Raw genomic sequence first — 21,875 nt, 5'->3', positions numbered from 1 at the left:
AAAGCCTTGCAGTAAAATGCACAAAACTAGTCTGATAAATAAGTCAAGGATAAAGACCCAAATCAGGCTAATATGGATGCTAAAGATGGTAACTAGTATATTAATTAGAATTTACTTATCTTTCTATTGTTGATGCTAACAACTTGTTTGAAATAAAGCCTCCTGTTTTCATTGTTAGTGAACAAATGATAACTTGTTAAAATTTCAGTGAATCTTTATATCATTCTAGGAATAAAGGCTGAATCTGATAACTGGTCTCAAAAGAGAAGGTCTTATTAAGACAAACAAGTGGTTCACTCCCACAACACAAAGTGTGTCAAGTTCTTTTCTTTTTTTTTTGCAATCTTTTTAAAATTTTAAAATCTTTTAAGCTATAGGATATATCCTGGTTCATGTAATTGCTAATAGTTTGCCTTTGCTGAAGATATTAGCCCTCTTTATGTTTTTACACAACAAACATTATTTACTAATAATTACCAAAAAAATGCCTCCATGTCACAAAGCAGAAAAGATTTCATAAAACCAAAGAAGATATACAGATGACCAACAGACACATGAAAAGATGCTCAACATCACTTATCATCAGGGAAATACAAATCAAAACTACAATGAGATACAACCTCACACCTGTAGGAATCACTAAAATTAACAACACAAGAAATGACAGGTTTTGGAGAGGATGTGGAGAAAGGGGAGCCCTATTACACTGTTGTTGGGAATGCAAACTAGTGCAGCCACTCTGGAAAACAGTATGGAGATTCCTCAAGATGTTAAAAATAGAGCTACCCTAAGACCCAGCAATTGCACTACTGTATATTTACCCCAAAGATACAAATGTAGTGATCCAATGCACCCCAATGTTTATAGCAGCAATGTCCACAATAGCCAAACTATGGAAAAAGCTCAGATGTCCGTCGACTGACAAATGGATAAAGAAGTGGTATATCTATACAATGGAATATTACTCAGCCTTCAAAAAAGATGAACACTTACCATTTACATCAATGTGGATGGAGCTAGAGTGTACTATGCTAAATGAAATAAGTCAGAGAAAGACAAATGCCATATGATTTCACTCATATGTGAAATTCAAGAAACAAAATAGATGAACACAGGGGAAAGAAAAAAAAAGAGAGGGAGGCAAACCATAAGAGACTCTTAACTCTAGAGAACAAACCGAGGGTTACTGGAGAGGAGGTGGTGCGGGTATGGGCTAAGTGGGTGATGGATATTAAGGAAGGCAGTTGTTATGATGAGCACTAGGTGTTATATGTAAGTGATTAATCATTAAGTTGTACTCCTAAAACTAATATTACACTATATGTTAACTACTAGAATTTAAATAAAAACTTGAAATATTAAAAAAAATCAAATGGTATTAAGAAATGACTTAACCAGAGACATAAAGGATCTATATTCTAGAAACTACAAATCACTCTTGAAAGACATTTAGGAAGACACAAAAAGATGGAAAAATATTCCATGCTCATGGATCGGAAGAAGTAACATAGTTAAAATGTCCATGCTACCCAGAGCAATCTACACTTTCAATGCCATCCCGATCAAAATACCCATGACAATTTTCAAAGAAGTGGAACAAACAGCCATTAAATTTGTGTGGAACCAGAAAAGGCCACGAATCACCAAGGAATAGTTGAAAAGGAAAAACAAAGCTGGGGGCATCACAATGCCGGATTTCGAGCTGTACTACAAAGCTGTGATCACAAAGACAGCATGGTACTGGCACAAAAACAGACACATAGACCAATGGAACAGAATAGAGGACCCAGAAATGGACCCTCGGCTCGTTGGGCAACTAACCTTTGATAAAGCAGGAAAAAACATCCGGTGGAAAAAAGACAGTCTCTTCAATAAATGGTCCTGGGAAAATTGGACAGCTACATGCAAAAGAATGAAACTTGACCACTCTCTCACACCATACACAAACATAAACTCCAAATGGATGAAAGACCTCGATGTGAGACAGGAATCCATCAAAATTCTAGAGGAGAACATAGGCAGCAACCTCTACGACATCGGCCACAGCAAATTTTTCATGACACATCTCCAAAAGCAAGAGAAACAAAAGATCAAATGAACTTGTGGGACTTCATCAAGATAAAAAGCTTCTGCACAGCCAAGGAAACAATCAAAAAAACTAAGAGGCAGCCCACGGAATGGGAGAATATATTTGTAAATGACACTACAGATTAAAGACTGGTATCCAAGATCTACAAAGAACTTCTCAAACTCAATACATGAGAAACAAATAAACCAATCAAAAAATGGGCAGAAGATATGAACAGACACTTTTCCAATGAAGACATACAAATGGCTAACAGACACATGAAAAAATGTTCAAAATCATAAGCCATCAGGGAAATTCAAATCAAAACCACACTAAGATACCACCTTACGCCAGTTAGAACGGCAAAAATTGACAAGGCAAGAATGTTGGAGAGGATGTGGAGAAAGGGGATCCCTCCTACATTGTTGGTGGGAATGCAAGTTGGTACAGCCACTCTGGAAAACAGTGTGGAGGTCCCTTAAAATGTTAAAAATTGAGCTACCCTATGATCCAGCCATTGCACTACTGGGTATTTACCCCAAAGATACAGATGTAGTGAAGAGAAGGGCCATATGCACCTCAATGTTCATAGCAGCATTGTCCAAAATAGCTAAATCGTGGAAGGAGTTGAGATGCCCTTCAACAGATGACTGGATTAAGAAGCTGTGGTCCATATATACAATGGAATATTACTCAGCTATCAGAAAGAATGAGTTCTCAACATTTGCTGCAACATGGACGGCACTGGAGGAGATAATGCTAAGTGAAGTAAGTCAAGCAGAGAAAGACAATTATCATATGGTTTCTCTCATCTATGGAACATAAGAACAAGGAAGATCGGTAGGAGAAGAAAGAGATAAAGAATGGGGGGTAATCAGAAGGGGGAATGAAACATAAGAGACTATGGACTCTGAAAAACAAACTGAGGGCTTCAGAGGGGAGGGAGGTGGGGGAATGGGATAGGCTGGTGATGGGTATTAAGGAGGGCACGTATTGCATGGTGCACTGGGTGTTATACGCAACTAATGAATCATCGAACTTTACATCGGAAACCGGGGATGTACTGTATGGTGACTAACATAATATAATAAAAAAATCATTATAAAAAAAAAAAAGAAGTTGTGGTCCATATATACAATGGAATATTACTCAGCTATCAGAAAGAACGAGTTCTCAACATTTGCTGCAACATGGACGGCACTGGAGGAGATAATGCTAAGTGAAGTAAGTCAAGCAGAGAAAGACAATTATCATATGGTTTCTCTCATCTATGGAACATAAGAACAAGGAAGATCGGTAGGAGAAGAAAGAGATAAAGAATGGGGGGTAATCAGAAGGGGGAATGAAACATAAGAGACTATGGACTCTGAAAAACAAACTGAGGGCTTCAGAGGGGAGGGAGGTGGGGGAATGGGATAGGCTGGTTAGGGCACGTATCTCATGGTGCACTGGGTGTTATACGCAAGTAATGAATCATCGAACTTTACATCAAAAACCAGGGATGTACTGTATGGTGAATAACATAATTAAAATATTATTATGAAAAAAAAAGAAATGATGTTATGTCCATATGGCACAAAAATACAAAAGTAACTTTGGAGTGTTTTCTCAATACCTCCAAAAAGCAGACTGTGAACAGCTATATTTCACACAAATGAAAAAAAGTTACACACCTTTTAATCTCTATTTATAGAAATCATGTCTTAGAAATAGGATTCCCCCCCTTTAGACTCAAATTGAGTGCATAGCTCAAGAAATATGGTTGCCCCAAAGGAAACATGTAGGCACTGCGAGAGCAAGTTTCACTGCTCTCTGAAAGCTACAAGTGAAGAATACTTAGAACCCAAGCCTCCAAGGACTTAAGAAACACAGAGACCTGGAGAAATAAGTAACTTATTTGTCTTCATGAAGCTGTCTATCATTAACCTAATTTAATTCACTGAACATTGCTTAGTATACTATTTCAAATAGATCACATTTTAGAAGCAACGGTTAATTCTCTAAACCTCCAAACAAATTTCCCTGCAACAGTAGAAAACCCTGAGAGTGAATAAAACTTATGAGGATCTAAGATAATTTAGGTTTCTAAGTTCCAGAAGTAAGTATAAGACTGAAGATTTTTGCTGCATTTCAAAAAGATGGACTTTGAAAAATGCTTTTCCCTTATTTTCAATTCCTAGCACTAACACAAGGTCTGATCCTGGATATGGCCTAAACCACAAGAATTTACAAGTAGAGGATAAAGAACTCCACAAACTGCTGCCTTTTACACATTTGTCAGAAAGTTCAGGGGTACCACTGACTTGAAAAGAAACAGGGCTGAAGAAGTAGAGAAGACAAGAAGCATAAGCAGGGTATGTGTGTGTAGGGGGCAGGTATTAAACCATGTGGAACTTTGCAGTTAGTGGGTTTTCAAAATACTGTAGAGACCTAGAAATCACTATGAATGGAAAGTTTCATTCCTACAATAAGTGGAGAGCCAGGTATTGTGCGGCATGGGCAAAGGACAAATGAGGATTCAAAATTCCTCAAAGCCCTCATTTTTCTCTTTTCAGGTATGATAGAATGGAAACATATTTCAAAGGAATCAAATAAAACATTTTGTCACTGAAAAAAAGTCACCAGGCTCATTAAGCACGAGTCACATAATGAATGGCTACTATAAACTCTAAGTAATCCTGCTTCCTTTTTCCTATGGTTTTCTCCTGGCTGTTTGGCTGGTAAGCTCAACTGATTAGGGCACAATGCTAATGAACCCAGGGTCAAAGGTATAATTTCTATTGTCAGACATTCTCTTCCCACACGGTTAATTGGCTTCTTTCATTCTTTGGCTACAGACTACACCCCCTGCAGTCAGCTTACAATTATATGCCCTTGGTTAGAGGATGCATTTCTGTGCTAATTCCTGTGACTGAAAAAATACTTTATAGCTTGTGCCTTTTGTTCCACTGCAAGTGAGTCAGCAGCACTACCTGTGTGGTGTGGGTCATTTCAGTAGTGTATTGGTGGGGCGCCTGGGTGGCTTAGTCAGTTAACCGACTCTTGGTTTCAGCTGAGGTCATGACCTCAGGGTCCTGGGGGGAGCCCTGTGTTGGGCTCCATGCTCAGTGGGGAGTCTGCTTGAGATTCACTCTCTCTCCCTCTGCCTTGCCCCCTTCTCTCTCTTTCTAAAATAAATAAATAAAATCGTCTTTAAAAATAATACCTTGGCAAGCTTAAAAGATTATTGCTATAGGAAAATGCAGTGAAGAAGAGGTATGTGTCTTAGTTGGCTTGGGCTACTACTAAAAATCTACCATAGACCAGGTGGTTTAAACAACAGTAATTTAATTATCAGAGTACTAGAGGCTGACAAGTCCCACATCAAGGTGCCAGCAGATTAGGTTTCTGGTGAGAGTATCCTCTTCTTGGCTTACGGACAATGACCTTCTCCCTGTGTCCTCACATGGTGAAGAGAGTGAGAGTGTGTGTATATGTATGTGTGTGTGTGTGTGTGTGTGTGTGTGTATGTGTGTACTCACTAGAGCTCTTATCTTTCTACCCCTTCTCATAAGGGCATTAATCCCATCATGGGGCCCCTATCACTACCCTTAGAAATCACCTAAACCTGATTAGTTCCCAAAATCCCCACCTCCCATTACCATCACACTGGGGTTAGGGTTTCAACTTATGAATTGGGTGGGAAGGAGACATAAACATTCAGTCCATAACAGGGTGCTAATATGATTCCCCTATAGCAATGTTTCCCAAACAGTGCCCTTGCAGACCACCTGCATTCAAATCACCTAGAGTTCTAATTAAAATGCACATTCCTGGACCCTTCCACCATATCTAGAGTAGTAGCACAATTTCTAGAGGTGGGGTTTAGAGTTTCATTTTATAATAAGTTTCCTTCCCCCTGGTGATTTTAACATACATGAAAGTTTGAGAATCACTGCCTATAGCAGTTCTTAATAGACGGCCATCAGAATCCCCAAGAACCTTTGTTTAAAATTCACATGACTATATCACAGCTCCAGGCCTACTGAGTCAAAATCTCTTCTGGGGTTAGGCCTGGGCATCTGCGGTGGTGGTCGTAATAGAAGATTGCTAATGAGATGCTAGAAGGCCAGCTGCTGTTCTAAATCCTTTATATGCACTACCTCATTTAATCCCACAACAACCCTTCAAGGTAAATACCATTATTCCTCACTGTGCATAGATAGTAACTGAGGCAGGCTGACAGTAGTTAAGTGACTTGCCCAGAATCATAGAGCTAATAAGTGGTGCATTCCTGTAATAGAGTATTGCTGCCCTAAACATTGATTTCAAGTCCTTTCAGGGACACCACATTTTATTGTATTTTTTTAAGATTTATTTATTTTTTTAAAGAAGGGGGGAGAGCAGAGGGAGAGGGAGAGAGAATCTAAGAAGACTCCATGCTGAGTGTGGAGCCCAAGGCGGGGCTCAGTCTCACAACCCTGAGATCAGGACCTGAGCCAAAACCAAGAGCCAGATGCTTAACCAACTGTACCACCTAGGTGCCCCAAGGACATTTTTAAAGGGCTCTGATCCTCTCACATGACAAGGCTTATGAGACTGAAAGGATGCTGTCCTTCCCTTCACTGTGTTCCGAATTGGGGAGCTGTTTTTCAACAACCTAAGAAGGATTAACTCAGGAGTGAAGAGAACAGCAACTAAAAAAAGAAGAGGTGCTCAAGGTTCTTAGTCAAATGTTTTCAGTCCTACTTAAGAGAAAAGCACAGAAAATTGCTTTTAGAATTAAAGGAAAAATGCTTAGACTTAGACTCCAGATTTTTCCAAAGCAAAAGAAGTGGGAAGCTCATTACAGACAACAAAATGCTTTGGGTCAAATTAAAGCATTAAAAATTAATGCTTACATGATAACTAAGATGTTTGACTTTACAGCCCAAAGAAAATTCTTGTGGGTGTTCAGATAAGTTTTTTTGTGATCTGGCAGCTGGCTACTGCAGGAGATGAAATTTCACAGTCCCAACAGCAGTTTAGTTTAGTAGCAATAATTTCAGAACAGGAGGAGCTGGAAACATTGGAAATTTAGACTAATTTAAGCAACATCTCTCAAAGTACTGACCTGAGAAACTTGTTTATTGAAACTTAGTGGGGGTGGGAGAAAGGGGAGTATATTAAAGGCAGAAAAATCTACTGAGGAGATTTGGAGGGAGGAGCCAAAAGAGCAAGAAGGAAAAATATATGTGCACCAATACCTACTTTAGACACTTTTCTCAAACTAGAGTACATTCTGTGCTACTTTCAGCATCATTTGTATCAGAATCTTCCTCTAACTCCCCATTTACAAATGCCTTGTGATGTGCAGCATTTCTAATTAATCTCCCCAACTGCCTGGCTCTACTCTTCTAGCACGGCTTCAGTTATACCTGATAACACAGAAAACCACAAAACGCCAATTGAAAAACAAAGCAAAATATGTTTATATCACCTCTAACCATATTCAGGATTGATGTACTGATTGAATTTTGCTGTGACCTCCACAGTGGAAAGTTGCCCTGCCACTAGTCCATTTTATTATTTTCTTCCCCCAGCCCTTTTGGCCTCTCACTTTACACGTCCTCACTGTAATCTTTCTTCCATTGTGTCACCTCCTATATGAACATCCGTGTTTTGTCATAGCTTCTACATTTGAACAACCATTCATTTTATAGACATTACAAGTAAAATACATGGTCCTGCAAGGAATATTACAGTTGTACTTCAGGTCTGCATACTTTACGATGTCAACAAGAGAGATCCATTAATTTACAGTTTTGTGTTCAGTAGGGGAGCCATATAATATTCTACATATATTTAGTTCTCCAGAATGTAGCTTAATCAATATGGCACCTCAGGCAACCTGAAATACTGAAGGCAACATAAAAGTAAGATTGTCAGACCAAGAAATTTTATGTCCACTGACGGGAGTTTAACTGCTTTGGAGGTCGCAGGAGGTATATATATTTAGAGGATTATAGTAAAGTCAATGATAGGAAAAAGTCAAACTGATGTGTATAAAACGTACTGAGGGAGAGAGAAGTCTGTGCTTAGGACCGCAAGGCAGGGACTTTCGGATTCTAATCCTTCCTGCCAACCTTGAGCACTACAGTGATTTCAGTGACATTTTCTATCTCTGAGTGTCATTAGACATTTATAATGTGAATGTCTCACATAGGAAAACCTGCAGTACCACCTTGAGCCAACCAGTGACCTTCTATGTGTCTCAGTTTTGGCACCTGCCAAGTGGGCTGGGCAGTTAAACTACTTGCTTTTAAATGCCTTTGAACCCTACGATTTTAGCACCATGCTCTGGTTTATCTTGAAGGGCTGTTCTGAGGCTCAAATGAAATATTCGCTATATAAGGACTACACAAATTTTGAAGTGCCATACAAATGTAAAAGTATTTTCAATTATGCATCTCCAAATATAACCAACAACTTGCATGTGCTCTCCAAAATCAAGCAAGTGGGTTTCTGGGCTTTGATTTCTGATTAGTCCCAAGACATATGATTTTACTTTGTTCCAATTTTCAGAAGCAAAAAGAGCAAAAGGTTCAAATTATGATCTTTATTAAGAAGGTTCTAAGCCATTTAGAAATGCTGGGCCATAAGTGGCTAAGCCAATCTTTTCACTGCTGTGTGGGCCCCCTGAATAGCTTTTACTGTGAAGACTAATAAAAATGATAGTAGAGTTGAAACTGAGCAAAATTAGATTAAATTTCAATCTGTATTCTGCAATGGTTTGTGATGGGGAGGACACTTCCATATATGCTTCTAATCTTTTCACATGGTTTATAGACCAGCTATTAGTTAATAGGTTTTGGCATGAGATTAATATTTAGGTATTTGAAAATTCATGTGCTGCATGCCTGTGTTTATATAGCAAGGAGCTGAATCTGCACATTCACTTCAGGAACACAGGGATCCAGAGGCAAGCCCAGAATCCTATTTGCGTGAAGAAGACTAGCTAGGGCCTCTCTAGATGCCCACGAGAAACATTGCAGAAGACAGTCTTTTATTATACAAACATCCAGTAAGAACTCAATAGGTGCCACACACTGGCTAATTGCTGGGAACACAAAGATGAAAAAGAGAAGCCATTATCTTAAGAGTTGATACATTCTAAAATAGAGAAACAATGGTCATCTCCCATGACACTAAAACTTATATTCCAGAATAAAGAATGGAAGGTAAAAATACCCAAACTCTTCCTGAGGTGGTCATAGGGGTATTGATTGGTACCCTGGGAAGAAAGAATTTAAGAACATACTTGGAATATTTTATTCAATCTAAAATACACTATTCTCTGCCCAAATAATGCATTAGGGGCGTTCTATTTATTTTGATATCTCTTTTCAAGGCATACACACTGCCACTATTTATGCCACCATAAAAGCAGGCAAGGCCAAAAGCAACCATACCAGCTGCTGTGGTTGGTTAATGGACAAAGATGCTTAAATTTAATTAAAGCAAATGCAAAAAAGATTTACATACTATCAGCTAACAAATTGTTTCAGAGTATCCAACTAAAGCCCACAAGATGGACCCCTAAAACCCATTTGAAATGGGGAGCACAGAGTGATTTAAAATGTGTGTGCCTAAAGAAGAGACCGATAAAACAAACATGAGTTTGATTTTCCACTCATATTAAGAGTTGGTATACTTTCTTCCAACTTGATGAACAGGCAACAAGTAATGTTACATCTTCATATTATATATAAAATATATATATAATTGAGATATGGGTGACATACTATAAATTCACCCATTTAAAGTGTACAAGTCAATGGTTTTTAGTATATTCACAGATTTGCTCAACCATCAATTCCATCAATTTTAGACATTTTTATCACTCCAAAAAGAATCCTTGTATCAATTAAAAGTTACTCCCCATTGATCCAACTCCATTCCCCAAACTCGGTCCTAGACAATCACTAATATTACTGTCTCTATTGATTTTCCTATTCTGAGCACTTCATATGAATGGAATTATATAATACATATAATACATGGCATTCTGTATCTGGTTTCCTTCACTTAGCATAATGTTTTCAAATCTCACCTATTTTGTAGAAAGTATCAGTATTGCATTCCTTTTTTTATTGATGAATAATATTGCATTATAAATATATACCACAATTTGTTTATTCGTCAGTTGATGGACATTTGGGTCATTTTCACTTTTTAGCTATTGTGAATAATCTTATCACCTCTTACATTAATTTCTAAATGTGCACATCACTAAGCACTGGTCCAGATATTAAAAGACGCCATTCTTTATTTCCCAATTCCTTCCCAAATCACCAAAAATAAAACATATACAGAAAAACCAGATAATAGCTCTTCAACAGGTACATAATAGGCACTTAAACATTTCCTGATTCAGTGACTTAATGAATGAGAGAAATCTTTTTCAACCCCTGCTTCCCCTTTCAATCACATCCTTATCATTGCCACCTGGATACTAGGTCATAAAATGTTAAAGCTGGAAAAGAGCATGGAGTCTAGAATTCATTCATTCAGTCATGGTTCGAGATCCACATGTATCAGAACCACCAAAGGAGCTTGTTAAAAATACCTATTTCAGCACCCCCTCCAAATTCCAGAGAATCTAATTAATTCAGTAACTTTTGGAGGTGATGCTACAGGAATCTGCCTTTGTAACAAGCACCCCAAGTAATTCCAGTGCATCCTAAAGTTTGAAAATTATTTAGTCTACCTTCCCATTCTATAGAGGAGGAAATTTAGAACTAGCATGGGGAAGTGACATGCTTAAGGTCACAGAGTATGGAAGAGATAGAGTCACAGGGAGCTAAGGTTATGAATCCCAATATAGCACTTTGCATTACCTTGGGTACCCTCTTTATTACATCCCCATCTTTCCCTTGTGAATATATACTGCTCTCACAGACTTGCTCTATAAGTGTCAGTGTCTGACACACCTTAAATGCTCAATAGCTATCTTTTTTTTTTTTTAAGTTTGGTCCTGTGTGAACCAGATACAAAAGGATCTCCTATTTTGGCAGTGTTTGCTAAAAGTATAAAGTAACAAATATAAGGCCCAAGAAGAGAATACCAGACCCAGGAAGAAGGTCTCTGTGGTTCCTGACCCAAATGTTGAAAAAGAACCTAACCGGAAAACTGTCTCCAACCATGGGCTTTTGGTGGCCAAAGAAGCTATGTAGTGACATTTCCTATCCAAGGTTCTGAAACTGCTCTGTACACCCACTGTGATCTATTTAAAGGAGCCAGTTCTTTTTAGAAAACAGTTTCTGCCAAGTGTTCTATCAGAGGGAAATCATAAAGTAGGTGAGCTTCAGCCGTGAGTAAAAGGTAGTGGAAACTTTTCTAAGTTAAAGTTGATATGCCTATCAAAAAGATACATTCACCGCAAACCCATTACCATGAATCATACCTCCTCATTTCTCTGCACCTTAACTATTTTTTCTGATATCTGATATTTATTTGTTACTCTTGGGAAAATCTCATTTTTGACTGGACTTGGACTTAGAGGTAGAAGCTCTCAGAGAGGACAGCCTCCATCTCTTGGCAATCTGTTCCTGGCATTTTTCTTTGGCCTCCTTCATTCTCTTAGCCCAACGTTCATGATATTCTGCAGCTTCTTCCTTGTTTTTCTTAGTATGCTGTTTCTTCAGAGCAATGCATAGACATTTGTGTTGGAGGATATGTGGAATAACAAGATGCAGAATCTTGGGTGCTTTGGTTCTAGGTTTCTTACCTTCTTTGTTTAGGGGCCTTCTCACAACATACTGGTAGACATCATCTTTAGAGAGACTGAAAAGTTTGCAGATTCTGCTAGGTCTTTTGGGCCCCAGGTGATGAGGCACAGTAGTATCAATGAGTCCAGGAATATCCTTTGTCCCCTTTTTTACAATGGTCAATTTAAGAACACTGAGATTGGCACCCACAGTGCAACCCCAAATAGATTTTTTCTTTCTTCCTCTAGTCCTCCTTGATCTGTAGCAGGAATGGCCCTTACTCAGCAGCAGGTGGACATGGCCATGGGACAAGACACCCTGTTTTATGAGGAAGTCTTATTTGTCATTGCCACCACTGATTCACACCATATAACCCTTCTTCACCCAGAGCATCATCAGCAACTTCTGTGGTTATATGCTTCTCATAAAAGGTATGAAGTTTGTATTCATTGTCCACTTCAGAGTTTCTGGCAGCCAGGAGCTGGAAAAGCAATGTTCAGCTTCATCCTAAAGCAGCCTACTTCCTCTGAGGTGCCACACAAGAGTTCACCTCAACTTTTTAAATATTTTTTCAAAGTAATAGTTATATAATACTACAAGACTTATTAACATAAAACAGCGGTCCTCTGCTCCCTCTTCCTGAGTCCTTCTTCCTAAAAATAACTTTGAACTTTTTAAGCTGTTTCTTCTGTTATTTATCTCTCTCTCTCTTTCTCTCTCTCAAGAAAATCTCAAGAAGACTCTCCGCTGAGCTCAGAGCCCCATGCAGGGCTTGATCTCATGACCCTAAGATCAAGACCTGAGCCAAAATCAAGAGTTGGATGCCTAACTGACTGTGCCACTCGGGTGCCCTTATTTATCTTCATGTTTACAAATAATATGCTCATAGTTTCACTTCTTAATTAGCCAATATTATGTACCATCTATTGAGTCCCTAACATGGAAGATAATGACCAGTTACCTTCCCTCAATTCTTCAAATATAGCTATATCACAGTTTTACACTGTCAGGAATATTTACTTCTAAACTAAATAGTATATTATAATTTAATTTCCTTTCTTGTACAACTTTTCGTTTTCCCTGGAGTTAACAATTGTCTCATTTTTGCTGGAGGGAGCTTTCATTTGACTTCTGTTTTCTATGTGAAGTAGCAGACAGTGTCATCTGTTGAGTAAGTGGGGAGGTAGTTGAAAAGGAAGTTTGAAATAGCCAATTTGGAGCTTGAGGGAAAGATGTCATTAGTGAACACAGAATGTCTAGGTAACATTGAGGGTTCAAATGAGGTGAGAGGTCATGAATTTATAGATGAGAGGTCATGAATTTATAAATGATACCAGTCTACACAGCTGTGTGATATTTTTTTCCAACTGTGCTCAGGTGTAAGAGTGGAAGCAACAGACAGTTAAGTTGATCCAGGGATGAGTTTACCAAGAAGGGTTCAATAGAGAAAAAAAGGACAATGGAAGAAAAGTTGGAGATATTAAAGAACAGAAGTTAGATGAAAGCTCTCTCAACTTCTTTCCACCAAACCTTTGACACACATATATCTATATTCATCTTCCTCTTTGGTTAAAATGGGGGGGGGTCCTTCTTACTGTCTAATATTATTCTACCTGCGTTGAGGATAATGAAGGACATGAAATTTCTAAACATAGAATCCAGTGGAATTATTTACTTTGAACAAAACCCTAAGAACTAGATGCATATGGAAGGGGAGGGAAAGAAAAAGGTGTACAGGTGTGCGCTCACACACACACACACACACACACACACGCACACACACACACAGTCACATGCAAGTATAGAGCTAGAAAGTCAAATCTAACAGTGAAGTAAAACGTGAGAGAATCTGCTTGAATGGGGAAATATAGCTTGAGATGAGTGGTGAATATTTGAAAGAGCTACCATGGAAAATCAATAATAGATGAGGCTGAATAGGTATACGTAAAAAGTCTTCCTAGCAGTTCTGAAGACCCCAGATGAGGCTATAGACCATGAACTTGTTGTGGTACTGGTCCTGACAAAGGTATTATTTTCTCTAATTCAGTCATAGATGTTGGAGCATAGAAAGCAGTGGTTAGATTGATCCAAGAATGAGGGGTTTTCTGGGCAGGTTTAGTGACGAGTCCAGAATTAGATAAGAACATCAGCAAGAGGAACATACTATGAGGTTTAGGCTGGATAAGAAAGTAAGCAATATCACAAAAGGGTCACAAGGCTCTCACTAGGCTCAACTTGGAAATAATTAAACATTTTAGGTTCTAAAGTAAAAGATGCTTTTACTTTACACCCCTAAAGTAAAAGGGGTGCTCCCATTACTCCTTTCAGTTACAAAATGCAGTTATCTTTCTATCAACAGACTGCAAGTACCACCTCCAAATAATAATTGGGCTTTTGATTAATATGTACCATAGTACTAATGTCTCAGATCACTTTCTTAAAAAGAAAAAAGTCAAAATATAAGAGTTGAAAGGGTTATGTCCATAGCACAATCTGAGGCTTTAATTCAATTTTTAATATCATGCATTTTTATGGGGATTATAGAAGGAACATATCCTAATGTGGAAAATTTGAAAGCTACACAAAGGAACTAAAAATGACCTCATAACAACATTCAGGGAAAAAATAACTAAATTATTTTAGCATATATATGAATATATAGCTTTGTGTCATGTTTAAATGCATGGGTTCTAGAGCTAGATAGGCTGGGTTCTTATCCCAGAAGAGCCATTTCAATAGCTATATACAAATAAATATATGTGATATTTTTAATAAATATATATGAGATTTTTGGTCACATTCCTTTGTTCAAACTCAGTATCAACCCATTAATTATTGAAGCTGTGTCTTAGATACATGAGGTTCATTATACTATTCTTCCTAATTATATATGTTAATCACATTAATTTTTTTACAGTACTGTACTATATTTTTTATTTATTTTTTTAATTTTTATTTTGTTATATTAGTCACCATACAGTACATCCCCAGTTTTTGATGCAATGTTCCATGATTCATTATTTGCATATAACACCCAGTGCACCATGCAATATGTGCCCTCCTTAATACCCATCACCGGCCTATCCCAGTCCCCCACCCCCTCCCCTCTGAAGCCCTCAGTTTGTTTCCCAGAGTCCACAGTCTCTCATGGTTCATTCCCCCTTCTGTTTACCCCCCCTGCATTCTTCCCTTCCTTCTCCTACCCATCTTCCTATTCTTATGTTCCATAAATGAGTGAAACCATCTGAGAATTGTCTTTCTCTGCTTGACTTATTTCACTTAGTATAATCTCCTCCAGTCCCATCCATGCTGCTGTAAATGTTGTGTAATCATTCTTTCTGATGGCTGAGTAATATTCCATTGTATATATGGACCACATCTTCTTCATCCAGTCATCTGTTGAAGGGCATCTCGACTCCTTCTACGATTTAGCTATTGTGGACAATGCTGCTATGAACATTGGGGTGCATTTGGCCCTTCTCTTCACTACATCTGTATCTTTGGGGTAAATACCCAGTAGTGCAATGGCTGGATCATAGGGTAGAGGACACTTTTCCAATGAAGACATACAAATGGCTAACAGACACATGAAAAAATGTTCAAAATCATTAGCCATCAGGGAAATTCAAATCAAAACCACCTTGAGATACCACCTTACACCAGTTAGAATGGCAAAAATTGGCAAGGCAGGAAACGACAATGTTGGAGAGGATGTGAAGAAAGGGGATCCCTCTTACACTGTTGGTGGGAATGCAAGTTGGTACAGCCACTTTGGAAAACAGTGTGGAGGTCCCTTAAAAAGTTAAAAATTGAGCTACCCTATCACATTAATGTTTAAAAATTTTAAAAATTAGTCTTTTCCTATAAGTATTAAAAGCTCAAAAGAGAAAAAAAAACATTAAACAACCCATTAAAATGGGTATTAAATAAGAACTTGGAATTAGACCTCAACGAAATAGACTTTTTGTATCCTAGAAAGCTGAAGGCAGATAATCTGGGTACTGATCGGACTTGCTTTCCCCAGTTGAGGATGGGCCTTGTTAATGCCGAGTTTGATTCAAGAACCAGAAGAGTCCGTTGTTAGTTCAAAACATCCCCTTACCATATATGAAAGACCCAGAGCTAAAATCATCCTCAATAGAGAAAAACTGAGAGCTTTTCCTCTATGGTCAGGAACAAGATAGGGATGTCTGCTCTCACCATTACTATTTAACATAGTACTAGAAGTCTTACCCTCAGCAATCAGACAACAAAAAGAAATAAAAGGTATCCATTTGCAAGAAAAAAGTCAAACTTTTACTATTTGCAGATGACATGATACTCTATGTAGAAAACCTGAAAGACTCTACCCATAAAATTGCTAGAACTAATACATGAATTCAGCAAAGTTGCAGGATATAAAATCAATGTACAGAAATCTGTTGCATTTCTATACACCAATAATGAAGCAGCAGAAAAAGAAATCAAGGAATCAATCCCATTTACATTTACACCAAATACCATAAGATACCTAGTAATAAACCTAACCAAATCTGTACTCTGAAAACTATAAAACACTGATGAAAGAAATTGAAGATGACACAAAGAAATGGAAAGACATTCCATGCTCATAGATTGAAAGAACAAACATTGTTAAAATGTCATTACTACCCAAAGAAATCTACACATTTAATGCAGTCCCTATCAAAATACCACCAGCTAGAAAAAACAATCCTAAAATTTGTACAGAACCACAAAAGACTCCAAATAGCCAAAGCAATCCTGAAAAAGAAAAGAAAAGCTGGAGGCATCACAATTCCAGGTTTCAAGCTATATTACAAAGCTGTAGTCATCAAGACAGTATGGTACTGGCACGAAAACAGACACAGATCAATGGAACAGAGCACTCAGAAATGGACCCCCAACTCTATGCTCAATTAATTTTTGACAAAGCAGGAAAGAATATCCAATGGAAAAAAAAGACAGTCTCTTTAACAAATGGTGTTGGGAAAACTGGACAGCAACATGCAGAAGGATGAAACTGAACCACTTTCTTACACCATACACAAAAATAAATTCAAAATGGATGAAAGACCTAAATGTGAGACAGGAAACCATCAAAATCCTAGAGGAGAACACAGACAGCAACCTCTTTGACATCAGCCATAGGAATTTCTTACTAGACATATTACCACAGACAAGGGAAAGAAAAGCAAAAATTGAACTATTGGGTCTTCTTCAAGATAAAAACCTTCTGCACAGTGAAGGAAATAATCAACAAAACTAAAAGGCTGCCTATGGAATGGGAGAAGATATTTGCAAATGACATATCTGATAAAGGGTTAGTATCCAAAATCTATAAAGAACTTATTAAACTCAACACCCAAAAAACAAATAATCCAATTAAGAAATGGGCAGAAGACATGAATAGATATTTTTCCAAAGAAGACATCAGATGGCTAACGGACACATGAAAAGATGCTCAACATCACTCATCATCAGGGAAATACAAATCAAAACCGTAATGAGATACTGCCTCACACCTGTCAGAATGACTGAAATTAACAACACAGAAACAACAGGTGTTGGTGAGGATGCTGAAAAAGGGGAACTCTCTTACACCATTGGTGGGAATGCAAACTGGTGCAGCCACTCTGAAAAACAGTGTGGAGTTTCCTCAGAACAGTAAAAATAGAACTACCCTATGATCCAGCAATCACACTACTAGATATTTACCCAAAGGATACAAAAATACAGATTCAAAGGGGTACATGCAACCGGATGTTTATAGCAGCATTATCAACAATAGCCAAATCATGGAAAGAGCCCAAATGTTCATCAACTGATAAATGGATAAAGAAGTGGTATATGCATGTCTGTATGTATACGTGTGTGTGTGTGTGTACATATAATGGAATATTACTCAGCTATCAAAAGACTGAAATCTTGCCATTTGCAACAACATGGATGGAGCTGGAGTATAGTATACTAAGCAAAATCAGTCAGAGAAAAACAAATACCATATGATCTCACTCATATGTGGAATTTAAGAAACAACATACGGGAGGAAGAAAAAAAGAGAGAGAGAAACAAACCATAAGAGACACTTAATGATAGAGAATAAACTGAGGATAAATGGAGGAAGGGAGGGGGTGGGCTAGATGATTGATGGGTATTAAGGAGGGCACTTTTTTTTTAAGATTTCATTTATTTATTTGAGAGAGAGAGAATGAGCAGGGGGAGGGCCAGAGGGAGACGGAGAAGCAGACTCCCTGCTGAGCAGGGAGCCCAATGTGGGGCTCAATCCCAGGACCTTGAGATAAGACCTAAGCAGAGGGGCGCCTGGGTGGCACAGCGGTTAAGCGTCTGCCTTCGGCTCAGGGCGTGATCCCGGCGTTACGGGATTGAGCCCCACATCAGGCTCCTCCGCTATGAGCCTGCTTCTTCCTCTCCCACTCCCCCTGCTTGTGTTCCCTCTCTCTCTGGCTGTCTCTATCTCTGTCGAATAAATAAATAAAATCTTAAAAAAAAAAAAAGACCTAAGCAGAAGGCAGATGCTTAACCAACTTAGCCACCCAGTCACTCCAGGAGGGTACTTGTTATGATGCCCACTGGGTGTTGTATCCAAGTGATACATCACTGAATTGTACTCCTGAAACCAATATTGCACTGTATATTAACTAACTAGAATTTAAATAAAAATTTGAAAAGAAAAAAAAGGGAATATGACATTATAGAAATTATGAAAAACAGAGGAAACAATATCTCTGATTTATCTGCAATCTACCATTTTAAAGAATCAGTGATATAATTTTGGTATTTTTTGGATATTCATGTTCTTATAAAGTTTCGGTGACATAGTAAAAATAATAAATAAATAAATAAATAAATAAATAAATAAACATCCCCTTAAATGGAAGTTCACAGATTATTAATACAAGTTTTCTTTTTTTTCCAGAATGGTGACATAAACTTTGAGTATAAAAAAACAAATGTTGTAGGGGGGGAAATCAGCCATATTTTTGGATCTGGCAGGACTTCCCTGTACAGATAGTGGCACTATAAATCTATAGGAAACTAGGGACCAGGGTAAATCCATGCTAGGATATTCTGCACCTGCGTGCATGTATGATCCTTTCCCCACCAATCCATAACACCAGAAATACTGTAGGTGTTATTAGAATTGGGATATGAAATACTGTAATAACTGTATGTATTTGTAATATAAAAAATAAGAATTCAAATAACCCTTTATTATTTGGAGGTGGCTAGCTGATGGAAAATTGTATTTTGGAGTAAACATAGGCCTTATCTACCACATATTGCAATTATTCGTCCCAATTTATCTTTATGTTATTGTTACACATTTTATACATATACATTTTCAATGTTAAGTAAAATGATCTATTGGTTTTCTTATTTCTTCCTTTATTTTTATTAGAAAGTCCTTCCAGATCACTTTTATTTTACTCTAGTTATTATATACTTTCCTTTTTTTACATTTAACACTTGAATCCTTCTGAAATTCGCATTTGACCAGCTTCTCTTGTAAATGATAGAAGCATAAAAATAACTACCACCATGCATTAAGTATTTGAGTTCTGTGTACTGAGATAAGCATTTTACATGCATTATATCATATATGCTTTTATCATTCTCTCTGGAAATACAAATAATTAAAAGCACATTTTTAAAAAGAAAACCCCAAATCCCTCCACCTATAATTAGCATTTTTGTGAACAATTTTCTATACATTTCATAAGCTTATATGCACATGTACAGAAATACATAGATGTATATAGAAATTGAATTATGCTGCTTTGTAACGTATCTTTTCCATTAAATTGTATATGTAGATATATATTCATATCAATAAACATATATTTACATTATCTTTAATGTGTATGTAGTAACTGGCTAAACTGACACATCTCAATGTACCTAGTCAATCCACTATTAGAGCCAGTTAGGTTGTTTTCAGCACTTTTTTTTACTATAAACAAAAGGTTAATGAACATTCTTGTGTATATATCTTCTAGCACATTCATTTACCTTCTTAGGATAAATTCTAGTGAAATTGCTAGGTCATAGAAGGTATGTACATTGTATATTTTTAAACAGATTGCCAAATAAACCTCTATTAGTTTTTATTTGCAAAGTGAATTTGTCTGTTGGTATTCCAGAACACTATTCTGTTCATAACTTTTCACCATTTTTCTATTAGGATGTTTATTTTTTAATTGATGTGTAGGAGTTATTTATATATTAAGAATATCTACCCTTTATTATAGGTCACAAATTTTTTTCCTAGTTTGTATTTTTTTGCCATATTTTTTGAAGGTAAAATTTATTAGACTTTTTCTTTAAATTTTCAGTCTTCACAAAATGATTTAGAAAAATCCTCCTCAATCTCAAAATATTATAAATTCTTATATTTATAATAAAAGCATTATAAATCTGTTAAATTAGAACTAAATATATATTTTAAAATATAAAATATTTTCTAGTACCTTTATAGGTTTTTTCATTTAAATATTTAATCCAGATAGAATTTTGATCTAAATAGCGAGTATAGATGTAGATTTAAATATCCCTTTAAATGACTAGCCCTGTCCTAATAACATTTATTGAAAAAGCCATCTTTTCCCCACTCCATAGGTTTGAAATGATTTTTTATCTTAAAATTCATAGTATATTTGGAAATAGTCCACTATTTCCAAACAAATAGACACTGTTCTGTTACACTGATCTGTCTGATTCTGCACAAGTACCACAGTATTTAATTAGTGTTATTTCTTTTTTTTTAAAGATTGTATTTATTTATTAAGAGAGTGAGAGAGTGAGCACATGCCAGGCATGTGAGCAGGGGGAGGGGCAGAGAGAGAGGGAGACAAGTGGGCTCTCTGCTCAGTGTGGAGCAGGGAGCCCACAGGGGCTCGATCCCAGGATCCGGAGATCATGACCTAAGCCTAATCAAGAGTGACCTGAGCTGAAATCAAGAGTCTGACACTTAACCGATTGAGCCACCCAGGCACCCCTAATTAGGTTCTTCCTAGTACAATTTGTATGTGGAAGATCAAGGTCCTTATAATTATCCTTCAAAATTTTCTCTAGAATTTTGGTGTTTCATGTGGTGTAAATATCTCATTTCTCTATCAAAGGTAATCAAAGTGATTCTTATGTTATTAACTGATTTGTGTTCTAAGAGGGAAGGAAAGTAGTAGTACTATGGCACTGGAGACTGTGCATAACTCTGCATAAACCCATACAAGCAGCTGACTTTGTGACTTGTTTCTAGGTGAAAATAAACATGGAGAACCATTGTTCCAGAACATCACTGCCCAACAGAACTTTCTACAGTAATGGAAATGTTCTGTAGCTCTCTTCCAATATGGTAATCATTAGCCACATGTGGTTACTAAGCACTTAAAATGCGCCTAGTGTGACTGAGGAACAAAATTTTTAGTTTCATTTAATCATAATCAATTTGAATTTATATGATCACATGTTTATTGGACAGAGCACTTCCAAAGCATGACTATTAAAAAAATCACTGCCTTACAATACTGTTTCATAGTATTATTGGCAGATAACAGATTTCACAATTTCCTACTTAACTTGAAACTATCATTTAGATACAGATTTTCAGTTAAATGTTAAGGCTAACCCTGAGATCACAATGGCAGTTCAATTAAATATATAATAGATGCCCCCTGTATGTATGGCACTCTTGCAGAATAAAGGACAGATAACATAGCCCTCAAGAAGTTTAAACTTGAGGAGATAACGTGATAAATAGCAATAATGGTTTCAGTTTAAAGTAAGTACCATAAAAGAAGAATCAACAAAGTGTCAAGAGAGTTCCAAGAAGGCAGAAATTCTTTTGGCTACAGAGCATGAAAGAGAAATTAGGGAGGGCTGCATGAAAGAGGTGTCACTTAAAGTACTTCTTGAATATGGTTCATACTCAACAGGAAGGGAAGTAGAGATGAGAGGAAGAGGAGAAAGACACTCCAAGTTAAAGAACGGCATAAGCAGAGGTAGAAAGTGTGGATAACAAATGTTATGTTGGATAATGATAAGTGGTCTGGTCCAACTAG

The 21,875-nt window shown here is 37.2% G+C and overlaps 1 pseudogene; it reads right to left on the bottom strand.

Moving 5' to 3' along the window:
• Positions 1 to 11,105: 11,105 nt before the first annotated feature.
• On the bottom strand, positions 11,106 to 12,302 carry LOC113247238 (40S ribosomal protein S6-like; annotated as a pseudogene).
• Positions 12,303 to 21,875: the final 9,573 nt, after the last annotated feature.

This window comes from Ursus arctos, chromosome X, assembly GCF_023065955.2.
Source record: "Ursus arctos isolate Adak ecotype North America chromosome X, UrsArc2.0, whole genome shotgun sequence".
NCBI classification, from domain to species: Eukaryota; Metazoa; Chordata; class Mammalia; order Carnivora; family Ursidae; genus Ursus; species Ursus arctos.
Note: the sequence above shows the minus strand (reverse complement) of the source record. Positions and strands in the feature narration are given on the sequence as shown.